At 36.6% G+C, this 14,104-nt stretch overlaps 1 protein-coding gene across 2 annotated transcripts in view; it reads left to right on the top strand.

Moving 5' to 3' along the window:
• Positions 1–530: 530 nt before the first annotated feature.
• The window catches only part of LOC121645057 (RNA-binding Raly-like protein), a 57,665-nt gene continuing 44,091 nt past the window's right edge, over positions 531–14,104 (top strand). Inside the window, exon 1 of one of the 2 annotated variants that reach the window (XM_041993354.1) lies at positions 531–626. The gene's annotated coding sequence lies outside the window, so the exon portion shown is untranslated. The remainder of the gene's footprint in view (positions 627–14,104) is intronic. The other variant, XM_041993353.1, reaches the window with a different exon arrangement.

Raw genomic sequence — 14,104 nt, 5'->3', positions numbered from 1 at the left:
TACAAATAAAAGCTTTGAAATGCCCTTCAAGATATCAAGAGAACTATTCCCAAAGACTAGATAAAGAAAATGTTGAACTAAATATTGACTTTCAAGCTTGTCAGGAGAGTACAACCACCACCCCCCTCCCCTCTTGTTTTTTAAATATATTTGCATTTCTGCTTGCGAACGTTATAAATCCCTGCACCTATTGAGCATTTCCCTGACAATATATATAAAGAACGTGCATATACATATATACAGGTATTTACTTCAAAGAAAGAAAAAATGAGAAAATGTATCCCCTCATCCCCTATGGCCTCTCTTTAGACACGGAGTCTGTCAAGGAGGAACTCAAGTCCTTATTTGAAAAACTCTGAAAGATCTCCAAATGAAATCAATGATACCGCCAGGAGAAAAAAATGTGCCCATATTCCTGCACCGCGTATGTCAGCATAGGCAGAGAAAGCGAAGCTCTAACTGATTCCAAAACTCCGGCCAGCCCCGAGTCACGTGACTCAGCCACCGGTCGAGAGTGAGAGCGCAAACGGAACGCAGAGCCTCGGTGTACACAAGCCAGCACACCGCCAAGCCTCCACCGCTATACGCCCAGTTTATTTTTAATTGAAACCCTTTACTCCCGCCCGGTGAGTACACTGTCCACTGACATTTGCTAAAGCACATTTTTATCTTTACTTTTTCTCTTTCGTCCTTGTCTTGGTGTTCCGACGTGGGGGGGAAATGTTTTCTCCTTTTCTGCATGCAGTGATTGAAATCTTGGATGCTGAGTGTTGCTGCTCCGACGACATCCACTGAGAAATAGTCCCTACGTGCTTGCAGACGCTCTTGGTATTTTTTTCCAACCCTCTTCTCTGTCATCCTCTTCTCATTCCGAAGCAGCCTCTTAACGAGTTCACTTGTTTTAATCCCCTTTGCTTATTTTCTGGCTTTTTTTCTCTTCCACCTCTGTCATGGCTTATTTTGGTGTGATTTTGGTGATTTTATCTGATCAGTGTTTCTCTGGTGTTGGAAGCTCTACCTCTCTGAGGGTGCAAAAATAACAGTTTTGATTTTCATCTTTGAGGATTTTGCTTCTCCATAGGCGAGAAACGTAACTTTGCCGGAGTTTGTTTTGGTATTTTCCACAATGCTTCTTCTTGCAGCTTAGACAAGCAAATTGGAACTTTTTTCTTTCTTTTTTCCCCCTGCTTTTCGACTGGGTTTGTTGGACAAAACTGGATTTTCTCTCATCTATCAAACGCTTTTAGATTTTTTATTTAGAGCAGAAACATTCAATTACCTGCTATAGTTGGAAAGATCTTCATCTGTTTTGTTTCTTTGGAGAACCAACAGGAAAAGTCAGGAAATTGTTCAGATGTTTTCCTTTAAAATGTGTCATCTGATTTTGAGAAGTTTAAGTACATACTTACCTTTTTTTCCTTTCTTTTTTGCAAAAATAGAATTGCAGTTGTGCTCCCTGTGTTCTTTGTGTACTCCACACATGAACTGCACAATGCTTGGAATTAAAATGTATGACATAATTATACTCACAGAGAAACTTAGAGTAGCTGAATGAGTCAATGGAGCTCTGGGAGGAGAAGGTTTGGGGGGTGTCTTAAAGGTACAGACAAATTCTGCAGTAGTTCATTATGCAAATCAAGCTAATAGATTTGATTAATAGTTTGACCTTGACATGCAGCCAGAACCTTCCCAGAAACCTGCAGGCGACACATCTAGCAACACCCAGAATCTCCCACAAGTAATAAGTCTTTTAAATGACCACTAGGATCACCTTTAGAAAACCCTTGATAAAACTTTTGTTTTTGTGCTTGGTTAGAAGAAACGGCTCTAGACAAACCCTTTCAATCATCCTTCAGAGATGTGTGTGAGGACATGTGACAGCTACTCCAGCCTTCAGACTTTGCAGGTCAGGGAACAGGTGTGGGAAGCCGAGCATGAAATGTGCTGCTACGCAAACAATACTTATCTCTCACTGGGGATGAAGTGGGAGGCTGGCTCTGGAATAGCCAGCCTATACATACGAGTACTGAATTACTATGAGCTCAGAGAGGTGAAGGAAGGAAAGGAGTTTAGCCTGAAATTTCTTTTTTTTTTTTTTTTTTTTTTTGATCGGTCAGTAATCTGTCTCTGTCCAGCAGAGACTCCTTTCCATTTTTGCCTTAAAGCTAAGCACCATAGAATCTGTCTTCTGCAAGATAGAGACAAAACATTTTAGAGTACCCCCAGCTTCCTAACTATAGGTCAAAGAGCAGTTTAGGAGAGCATCTTCTCACTGTCTCCTTTATACCCTGCATGTGAGTGATAACCAAAGAGAAAATAGATGAAGGACTCAGACAAGAAGAAAGAAACATTTTGCCAAAGAGTGCTTTTAACACACACACACACACACACACACACACACACACACATACGCATATGTGTGTATATATATATATATGTATATATATATATATATATATATACATATATATATCCAGTTGAAACAGAACAGTTTTCTGTTACATTATTAATTTGGTGACACCTTCTACCCCTTATTTTAGAGATCCTACTCTTATATGCGCATATTCACACCTGAATTAGTCATATTAGGGGCATTTCTTAGGGTAGGGCTTATGTGTTAAACTATTGGAAAGCAGCATATGATGTCACTACATATGCCTAAGCTCAAGTCTGATGCTGAGTTGTGCTCTTAGATGTGCTGTGTGCCTCATAGCGTTGGTGTCTCAGTACCACGGTTAGTTCCTTTCATTCCCTATTCTAAAAGATTGAGGTTGATTTCAGCACCACGGACAGCTGCCAGCACTTCATTACTCTGGCAGCTGGAGCGAACGGATTCTTGCCTCCAACTCGGGAGTGTTTCTACTCACTAACCCCATGGCCTCTCCACTGCATGTCTTACTCTGAGCTATTCCAAGCTCTCCTCTTACCATTCAAAAAAGCTAAGAGTGAGGTCTCACCACAGATAAGAAACAAAATGATAATACACTTCCAGAATAGGTTGGAATAGGATTTGAAAATTGCTGGAAAGAACTCAATTAATCTTTTTTTTTCTTAAGAAAAAATACCAGTACCACAAAATACCACAATAACAGTGAAATAACTTCTGTTAACAGTATGTGTATTGAGCTGCTATAGCTGCTACAACAATGCACAGATGCATAAAAGCACACAGTATTTAACTGTGTATTTATTTGAGATACAGGACTTACTGACTAGAAAATATTTATTAAGAATTTATCGCTTGAGAATAAATGGGTTGATTTTGAATGGAAGAGCATATACACTGAAATAAACATGAATTAAAAAAAACAAAACCTTTAGTATTTTTTATGGCAGGTCTCCGATTATGCCTTTGAATCTTAATGAAAACCTTGACTTCATAATGTTTAAGAAAAAAAAACCACTGTTCTTCTTTAACCTATTTATCTTTTTTATTGGGTTTCATTTGTAATTGAAAATGTTGTGCAGTGCAATGAATTTGATCATCTGCAGAAGACAAAAAAGTATATTCACTCTCATTTTTTCCTGCTGTTCTTTTAGTTGTTTATATACACTGGCAGCAAATTTTCACTCGCCTCATGTTCAAGATGGTGAGCTTTTTAAATGTAGCTTTGTTATGTGCCTTTTGCATTTGATTGCTGTATAGCTGCTTTATGAAATATTAAATTTCAGACGGTTACAACATGATAAAACTGGGGCACAAAGTGTTTCTGTTAGGTTAACATTTTAAACTGGAATACACTATTTACAAACCCAATTCCAAAAAAGCTGGGATGCTATGTAAAGTCTAAATCAAACCGAATGCAACCGTTTAAAAATATCTCATTCTCAAAAGAACATAAACTCATCAGATGTTGAAACTGGGACATTTTACCATTTCATGCAAGATAATACTTCATTTTAAAATTGATGGCAAAAATACTTCTCAGAAAAGCCATTGTGCATCCTCTATTCTTTTAACAACAGTTTGTAAACATCTAGGACTGGGCTATTTAATTTGGTCCTACACGCAGGGTTTCTATGTTTTCCTGCTTCAACACACCTGACTCAAATTAATTAATCATTGTGCAGAACTTGATTGTTAGAGCCATTTAATTTGATGCAGGTGTGTTGAAGCCGGGATACATGGAAAACTTGCTGGAATGTGGCTCTAATAGGACCAAATTGAATAGCCCTGATCTAGGAAGTGAGGAGACCAGTTGCTGGACCAGGAATTTGCTGTGAGGAGAGGAATATTGTCCCATCTTTACCTGATGCAGGATCCTAAAGGCTCAACAGTGTTGGACCTTTGTTGCTGTTTTTTTTTTTTTTTTTTTTTTTTTTAAATCTGGCCTGGAGGCATGTTATTTCAGCAAATGGACTTTTGTGCAGCTCTTCTCCCATGGAGCAAGGCTGTTGTAATTGATGGAGTATATTTTAGTATTTACTTACTGAAATATGCAAAGCCTTCCCTGAAAGAGATGTTGTATGGATGGGAGCAGATGTTGCTCTGAAACATCAGTTTTTCAGCATTGAGAGAGCCTTCACAGATGTGTAAGTTGCCCATGGCATTGGCACAAATGCAGCCCTATACCATTAGAAATGCAGGTTTTTGAGCTGTTCACTGGTAACAACCTGGATGGTCCCTCTTCTCTTGAGTCTGCAGGACACAGTGTCCATGGTTTCCAAAAAAACATTTATAATTTTAATCAATCTAACCAGATAACAGTTTTCCACTTTGCCTCAGACCATTTCAAATGAGCTTTGACCCAGAGAAGATGGTGGTATTTCTGGATTGTGTTCACATATAGCTTCTTATTTGCAAAACAGAGCTTTAAACCTTTAAACTGCACAGTGAACAGTGTTCACAGACAGTGATTGGGAGTGAATTCCAGTAGAGAATCATGGCTCTTTATCGCAGTGCCACCAGACGGCCTGAAGATCATGAACATCTGGCTCTGTTCTTCAACCTTGTCCCATGCACACAGATTCCTCCTGATTCTCTAAATATTTTAATGGTATTTTATTCTGTGGATTATGGGACTTTCAGAATCTTTGCCATTTTAAATCAAAAGGAATAAGATCATTTTTTTCTGAAATTGTTCCATAGCCTTTAGACGCGGGCCATGTTTACATCTGGGAAGCTCCGCCTGTTTGAAGTGCTCCTTTTATACCTGATCATTTTACTGCCCTGGTGTCAGTTAACATAATTAGTTGTTATTTAAATCAACTAATATTTTCCATGGAATGGTAAAGTTATTATGTTTGAACATCTGATATGTTGATTATTCTACTGAGAATAAATTTGGGTTCAAGAGATTTGCAAATCATTTCATTCTGCATTTACACCGTGTCCCAACTTTTTTTGGAATTAGATGGGCATACAGATGTTTCTTTGTTTGCGTCTTCTTTTTAAAAAAAATACTTTCTCAGTATGTGTCATCACAAATCTGGCAAAGACTGTCATGAACTGCCAGCATTGCAATTGTCGTCTCTGCACATGAAGCCTTGTACAGATTATACCGCTGTGCCACAGGGCAGTAACTCCTAATCAGTGACACGTTCACCTGAGGGGCTTCATCTGTTGCCATGTGGAGCAGATGTGGAGAATTTGTGGAGTAGCAAACCTCATTAGAAAACAGATGCATCATGATTTGATTTTGCAGGTTATGATTCTGCATTTGTAGAATCAATTCACTGTGCAGTCTGAGGTAGAGTCTGAGGTGATACCAACGTTCACTTTAGAGTAATTAACAGTATCAAACAAATTCTGTTAATAAAGCACGTGTACACACATGCCCACTCTTTGAACTCTACTGACATAGATAATGATAGGCCACCTGAAAAAAGTGTAGCATTCCAGTGTTGTTCAAAGACAACTAAAACCTCATCAATGAGCCCACTTAGAATATTATCAGCACATTGAATGGGAGTTGTGACATATTAACATTCCCCTAGTTTTGCCCATTCAATGCCCGATTGCATCTCTAAATGGGCCGAGTGATTCAGTTTCATCACTGATGACAAAGGACAACAGAGACTGAAAGAGAAAGCTTTTAAAATGTTTCATGACGTGAAACATTTCATTAAACCCAAAACATAGTAATCAAAACTAAACCCAAACTACCACTGGAATAGGGAAGTTTCTAACTAAAAAAAAAAGTTTGTGGACAAGGTCACTTCCTGGTCATAAAAGGGAACAAAAATAAGTGATAATGGCTCTTTGTGCCCCTTTTTCTGGGCTGATTTCCTTTAAAGAAAGAGGTATAAAATTGTCATGCCGAATTTCCTCATGAACACACACCACCCTGCTGCAGTGTTTCATTCCTCCTCATAAAATATTTCCCAAAAGATGCACAGCTGACTCTTGTTGATGGATTTTTGACAACTTGTATAGTGTCAAGTATTTTCAGGTAATTAGTTAGTCTTTTAAGACAAATCAGGATAGTTAAAAGGATTTTTGATGGTTTTAGAGGCTGAGAACTGCAGGCAGAAACATAAATAACAGTAAATATTCATTTTTTCATGTTGCCAAAACATCTCTTATTATATTATTATTATTATTATTATTATTATTATTATTATTGTATTGAAATGATGTCTGAATTACCCAATTTGACAATTAATCATGGTATTAAATGACACACTTAATTAATGGTAAAGATCTCTCAGTATTATCTCTTTCCATGAAGGATGACTGAAACATATCAGCAGATCGCTTGTGAAGGGAACAAAAATAAAGTTGTACAACATCACAAATTGGAAAGTATGACAAAGGAAGAAAATTCTTTGGTTATAAAAAAATGACCAAGCTGTCATTGTTTAGGAAGGCTTTCTTGTAAAACATGCCATAAAAGCTGCAGTGAAAGAGGAAAAACATGAAATATGTTTGACCACCTGTAGGATAACCACCAGCTTTGCTTGCTAAAGTTGTTTCTTTCTTTATTTTCCAGTCTTTCTTAGGTTTCAAACAGCAGGTATTCTGCTAAAAGACAGCTGGAAGTCAAAAGCTAGCTAGATGTTTTTTCCCTGTGTTTCTAAATTCTCCACTCAGGTTAAAAAGAAATGTTATACAGCATTTGTATTATGTAGTTAACAGAACAAAAATTACAAAAACCTTTTTAAGTCCAGGTAGAGGTCTTGTAGCTGTTTACATCTGTTTTCTCTGAGAGAAATTAAGAGTAAATATGTGGCATTTGTTTATTATTTACAGGAGAGGTAATTTGGTTGAGATGGGACTTTTTGGTTACTTTACCTTTTATGTTCTATTATTTTATTATGTTGGCATCAAAAGATATAAATAAATAAAAGTTTTACATATGTTTAGTGTTTTGAAATTAACACATAATAATCGTGATAATCATAATTATTGTCAGAGAAACAATCACAATTTTATTGCTGTAAAAGAAGACAATCTATAATCATGACATCCCTAGTTGAAATGCATTTTACTATATGGTGTTAAAAACAAATCCACGTAAACAAATACAGACACTGTGAAACCAATGAATCATCAGAATAGAAAACAGCTTGCTTACCTTAAAGTTTATTTATTCTTTCTTGGTTGGTCTTCATCTGCATAATAAGGATTATTGAATATTTTAAACTTGCCTTTTTTATGTTAAGAAAGATTCTATTCAGTAATGAACAATAATTTTATTATTCATAGTGTGAAAACTCGTACACGTCCCAGTTTTTGTTAATTTGATCAACCCTGCATATATGGAGTATGCTCCTCTGCATATCTGCCTTCTTTCACCTCTGACCTTTCATGACCTACTTTCAACCACTACCTTGATATGACTTCTCAGTCTAAAGCCTCCAGGTGTCATAAGAAAATGTTTTCATGTTATCAGCTAATTACTAACAGCTCTAGTGACCCAGTTATTTTGCATGGTGAAGCAGAAGCTATATTTGGCTGTCACACAAGAAGGGAATTAAGGAAATTGAGAAATATGTCCGTGCCAAGAGATATAGGAAAGCACGGCATATGTTCACATGCCCCCGAGCGGAGCTGTGGACACCCCTGTTGCAGCAGCAGGTGGAGCCTCTTTTTTCCCCTCTCTATCAAACAAATGCACATAGAGATGTGGGAGTAGTCTTTCATTTCAAGCATTTTCTACAGTGTGAACACAGGGAAGACTTCAATAGACTAAGAATATAACTTATGAATACTTCAGAAGGCAACAGTGTGATGTGCTCTGATGCAACAGAGAGTTTTGGTGTGACAGTCCTGAAAACATGATTTTATTCCAAAGTTAACGTGGAAGAAATTTGCACCTCTGAAACAAAAGCTAATGCTACAAACACCCCGACGTTCTTAAAATGATATAATCTGACCTCAGCCATCATGTTTCTGATGTCTAATAAAATCCCTCTGATTTCAAAGATAATCAGTCCTACTTTTATTGTAATATAAAAGCTTACGTGTTATTCAAAGAGATGACTTCATCTCAACTTGCTGTTTTATCTGCTTGCTGTCATCACAGGTCAAGACTATAGGTTGCCCAATCTGACTGATGTAAAGCTCATTTTAGTCACACGATCGTCTCCCCCCAGTCTTCATGCTTCAGTGAGCATCCATAAATTTTCCCAGCAGAGGGATTGGGAGGTGAGGGAACAGATAAAGCTGATGGAAAATGAAGTGTATTTTCCGTATAGGGCCTCTATGTAGTCATAAAGCTGTGGGCTCCTACACAGAGAAGCCTTTGAGTTCAACAGAGCCAGTTCATTAAACGTATGAAGAATATGTAAATGATAACAGGCTGATGGAATGGTGATATAAAAGGATAGAGTCGCACTAATAATTTATAAGCCAAGCACTACCTACCTACCGCATCATGTATGCCTGCATTTTCCATCTTTGATATTCTGGTCCAAGGCCCAGTTTTAAGCTGCTTGAATATGATTGGCATTGCAAATGTCTTTCCCCCCACTTTTTTTTTTGAAGTTCACTCGTTCCCTCCTTCCATCTTACCTCCTTTTATTGCACTTCCTCATCTGCCACATCATTTTCTCTCTCCTTTTGTTGCCATTTCCCCTTTCCTTCTTCAATTCACACTCACATAGGTATTATGCAGAAGGTAATTAGGGGGGAGAACAGATGGAAAAAAAGTGTAAGAGTAGTGCTTGATAGTCATCTGCTCTTGTTAGGATCCACAGCAAATTCCTGGTCCATCATAAACAGTGCTTCAAGACTGCAAGGCAAATTGCTCATATGTGTGCAACAGGAGGCTAGTCTCTATCTTTTCAATTTGATAGCCAGTATTTAATGTATGAGACCTGCAGGATAGATTACATTCTGCTGGGCTCCACTGGGCCTGGAGCAAAATGGCCCAGCAAGGACATCTATTCATTAAGTTCTTAATTGCTAATTGAGGTCTTTGAATGATTCAGCAATTACTGTTGCTGTTGGGGTATTAGCTGAGTAATTTATTGTTGCAAATAAGCAGAAAAAAATGATTATAGGCAAAAAAGCATTATTTTTTTTTTAAAAAAGGACATTGGTGGCTGTACAATGTTACTATCTTATTCTACTCTGCTCTTTTCATGGCTGATTTGATTCTGCATCAAATTAATTTTATTTTATTATATATTTAAATAGCCTTGATCCAATTTGCACTGCACATTCTAATTTAATTGATGGTATTAGGCCTAATATTTGGCTATTAGGGCAGTTTTACATGTGTAATAATGTTTCCCTTTTTGTCTGTGTGTGAGTTTGAAAATCAAAGCAGCCATCTGAGCGACAACGAGTAATTCATGCTCCAAATTCTGCCATTAATAAAAGCTTAAGTGTCACTGAGTAATTTTTAGAAATATTTTCAAAAGTGATTTAATAAATTTTTCTACATCATGCAGCATGCATTCTCATATTGAAGCAGAAAGAGCAAAATAGCTTAACCTGTGTTCAGCCTTGCTGCTAAACATTTTTCTCATACTGATATTTCTTACCCTGTTTGGCTTTGCTCAGGAAAATTAGGTAAAAGGAAAAATAAATATGTTTATTATAAGCAGAGGTAGCATCATGCCTGTATATCAAGCCTATAATTAAAATTTTGCTTTTATACTTTATTTTTCAAACAAAGTTTGTCACAGTAAATTAAAACAAATATTTTGCCTGCTGCATGATGCTTACTGTTGCAAGCATCTTGGATGCAAGACAGTATCCTAAATTAAATCTATGTTTTAATTAAGTTAAGTTCAAATACTTAAGAAAATCATTCTAAATATTCCAAATAGACCTCCAGTTTAAAATTAAGGAAAAATATTACTTCATTGTCAACAAGTCTTTTAAACTGACATGTTTGTGTTCTCTGAACTACAGTTATGTTAGTTTAGCATTAGCATAAACACAAAAGTAAAGAGGAATCTGTTCAGTGACACTCAATACACTTTTGTATATTTACAAATGCAACAAAAGAAATTAAATGAATCAATAAATTGGCTTTAAAGTTGCTAACTGATTCATTTTAGCACATCTACTCTATGGTGACATAGGCTAGCTTGTAGTCTGTATGCTAAGCTAAGATGGCTAGCTATTAGCTGCTGCTTATCAGCACTGACAGAATTTATTTGGGCTTTTTTCTTTTCTAACCTACATAGAGGGAGTTTTACACAGCTGTGTTTGTGACTGATTAATATTTATTTGATCAATCATAATTGCTGTGTAAATTGTAAATAAAAACAGACTTTAAAAAAAAACAGAAAGAAAACAATAAAACCCATGATTGACTGAAATCGAAAGCTTTATTTATTTGAAACCTTCGAGCAGTGTTTGAATTTTATGCCAGTGATGTGTTTCAGGAAAATTGTGACAGAGCTGCACTTTAAGCTGCATTTTAAAATTTCATAATGTACCGATGAACCATGACTGAGAGTGTGACAAAGCAGGAAAACCAGTTTGGCACACAACTCTTTTATTACAGAGCCATGCTCTTATACTAAACAGGAGAATGTGGCTTGGCATCTAGTTGTTCAAACAACCCAGATGGCCCCTGAAGAGGATTTCTACATGGCATTTTATATTTCTCCAAAACAAGTAACATCGTTCAGCATAATTTTTACTTCACATATGTGCATGTTTCTCATGTATTATTCATTAATGGAGTCCCATACTGTTTCTGATTCTGGCTTTTGTAGTGTGATCTAGTATTTTCTCTTTGCCTCAGTTTATCTGAACAAATCTTATGTTAATGGATAATGTTTAAAAATATTGTTTTGTTTTTTTTGTTTATTTTTGACAGTGCTTTATTTGCATTTGTGGCTATGTCAAACTGTGATATCTGCTAATGAGAGATGTTTATGAGCCCATGCTGTGATTTCCAATACATAGCAGTGTCAGTTTTTGAGTCAGTGCTGCCTGGGGATAAGTAGCTGACAGCCATTCAGTATTGTTTTTTCAGCCTTGTACCTTGTGTAGAGAGATTTGTCAGGATTCTCTGAATCCTTTGATATCATTAGAAATTTCAATGTTCATATTCCTGACAATTTAACTTTGAGAATTATTCTTAAATTGTTGAATTTTTATGTCTCTGAAGAAGTTCCACAGTCCCCAAAAATGTCAATATTTGATTTGTTTCCACTTTTCTCAAACCACTACATTTTGTTTGAATTTCTAATATTTTCCACTGATGTTGCTACATTCAGGTCAGTTGCAGTTATTATTGTATCTGTCAATGAGTGGCACTTAACACTGTTTTTAGCACTTTAATATGTACTGACATTTTAATTTGCCTATGTTCTCTCAAAGTAGTAACACAGAAAGAATAACAAAAAATAATGTAAACCATATAAAATGTAATTACATTCCAGTTCACATTTTAGTGTTTGCAGTAGGTTGTTATTCAAAAGAATTGAGTAAAAAAAAAAAAAAAAAAATTATCTGTCTTATGCAGCCATATTTTCCCAGACAGGCACAAAAAGTTGAGACTTGGCTCCAAAAGGCCAGAATCTAAAAGGCAGGTGTATCAGTGTCTCTGTGAAGGTTTCTATGAATAAAACACAATCTTATTTTTCTTTTTTGAAGAGATTTAAAGTTAGTCATTTTTAGTTGTATGTTGTCAACCCGCCAAAGATAATGTAGCAATGCAACATTCAAGCAGCAGTGTGTGAGTGTGGCCTGAATGCAGCCTTCATATCCTGTATGTATTTGTCATTGTGTATGAGCAGTTCTCTTCTTTTTTTATCCCCTCAGAGTCAATATGCATGAGTCAGTGAGGACAGATCAGAGAGAGGAAGTGCTAAAATGATTACTTTCACCGGTTTCTCGCTTCTTTATCTCCTGAGAATTCAGACTCTGAAGCTCCTGACTGTCAGTGTGAAAGAACCAAAGAGGATCCATGAAATACCTAAACTTGGAACCTTTGCAACATGAGAGGATGCAGTTGAAGCCCCAAAGAAAAAAAAACATCCTTGTCAAGTTCTGACTTCTCTGTTTTAAGAAACACTTTTAAGAGAAAAACAAAAGGGTGTGTCAAGAAAAACATGCCAGTGGTGAGCTGGGGTGCATCCACAGCTCCACTGCTGCATGAAGATGTTATCTAGTATTAATTTCTGGAGCATTAAGGGTTCCATTGTGAATCCAGCCCCGTCTCTCCCCTACTGTTTTGCCTATCAGGCTGCTTTGAATTCAGTCTGTTTTCTGGCCTGGGACGTTTCCACCAAATGTTTGCTGGCAGTTATGCCTCATGCTTCTTCTTAAAAGGCTTTGAGGGTTTTACAGACTCATGAATATTGCAAAGGAATCATCTTTGAAGCATCCCCCCCAATCAAACACAAGCGCACACACACACACACACACACACACACACACACACACACACACACACACACACACACACACACACACACACACACACACACACACACACTTTTTTGAATAATCTAACATAAATATACAAATCTTTTTTCCTCATATCATTTCATTATAAATATGTAATTGAGTGTAACTGATAAGATAATGCTGAAATATCCTTGAAGTGACACTAGGTGATGCATGCAGGGACTGAGAGAGAGAAAGCTTATGAATGCCTCTACTTAGCAGGTCTCAGATGCTCTCAGATGCAGCCTGTGGTTGTTTAGTGCTTTGCTGTACTGGTTGCATTGTGATCGCTCAGTGATGTCAGCTGTTGCCAGTTTGAAGAGTTTAGAGACTTTGTAGGAAACTAAAAAATATTTTTGAACTAATGCCCAGAGTCAAAAAATGGGTTTTCATCTGACTTAAGAATTAAAAACAGTTAGAAATCAAATACTCACACTTTTCCTGGTACTTGTGTAGTCCCGGTCATAATTATATGCATATCTCAATTTCAAATCTATAATTAAGAATGTCATTAGAAATAATTAAAATAAACCAAGTCTGTTTATTACATTTTCAATGAAATACAAAAAGTTAATGAACCAAAGTGAGTGAAAAATTATGAAAAATAATACCGTGTGCCCTTAATTGACACTGTTCATTTATGTTTGAAAATCTTTGACGACAAAGACGACATCTACAAGCTCCTGTAGTCATTTATTAGCTTTTTGTCTGTCTGCTGGTACAATGTAATTTCCACCTTTCCATGAAACTGTCTTTAGTTGCTGTTGTTCTTTTTATGAGATTTAGTTCAGGACTCATTACAAACCAACTTAAAACTGTCCATCTTTTGCTGATAAAATATACTGATACACCCAAGACTTCACTTCAGCCCTATTTTTTTAGCACTGAGTAACATTTTTTCTCTGAAATGTTTTAGAACAACCCATTTTTATTGAGAACTTGTCACATACTGCTTACATGCTTAAGTGCAGTTTGTGTCAGTTTTCAAAGCACTGGATATCTCCTTACTGTAACTGTCTGATGCATGGGAAACTGCGCTGCACCTTTGTATTGCTAGATATTGATCTGCAGTGGTAAGTGATGAACCAGCTGCGCTAAAAGGAAATGGTCACAGTAAAATGTTCTAAAATGCTGGCTTATCAACAAGTAGCACAGGTCATTATTAGGCCTGCCTGCAACCTTGCACCAATTTAAAGATTTTATGCATCATGAAATGTAGAATGTGAAAAAAACGACCCAGGACTGCTTAAATTCTATATCAGACAAAAACAGGACCACAAACAGTTCCAGCATCTAATTGGT

This window comes from Melanotaenia boesemani, chromosome 8 (assembly GCF_017639745.1).
Source record: "Melanotaenia boesemani isolate fMelBoe1 chromosome 8, fMelBoe1.pri, whole genome shotgun sequence".
Classification (NCBI taxonomy): Eukaryota; Metazoa; Chordata; class Actinopteri; order Atheriniformes; family Melanotaeniidae; genus Melanotaenia; species Melanotaenia boesemani.
This window is presented reverse-complemented; position numbering and strand designations above follow the sequence as displayed.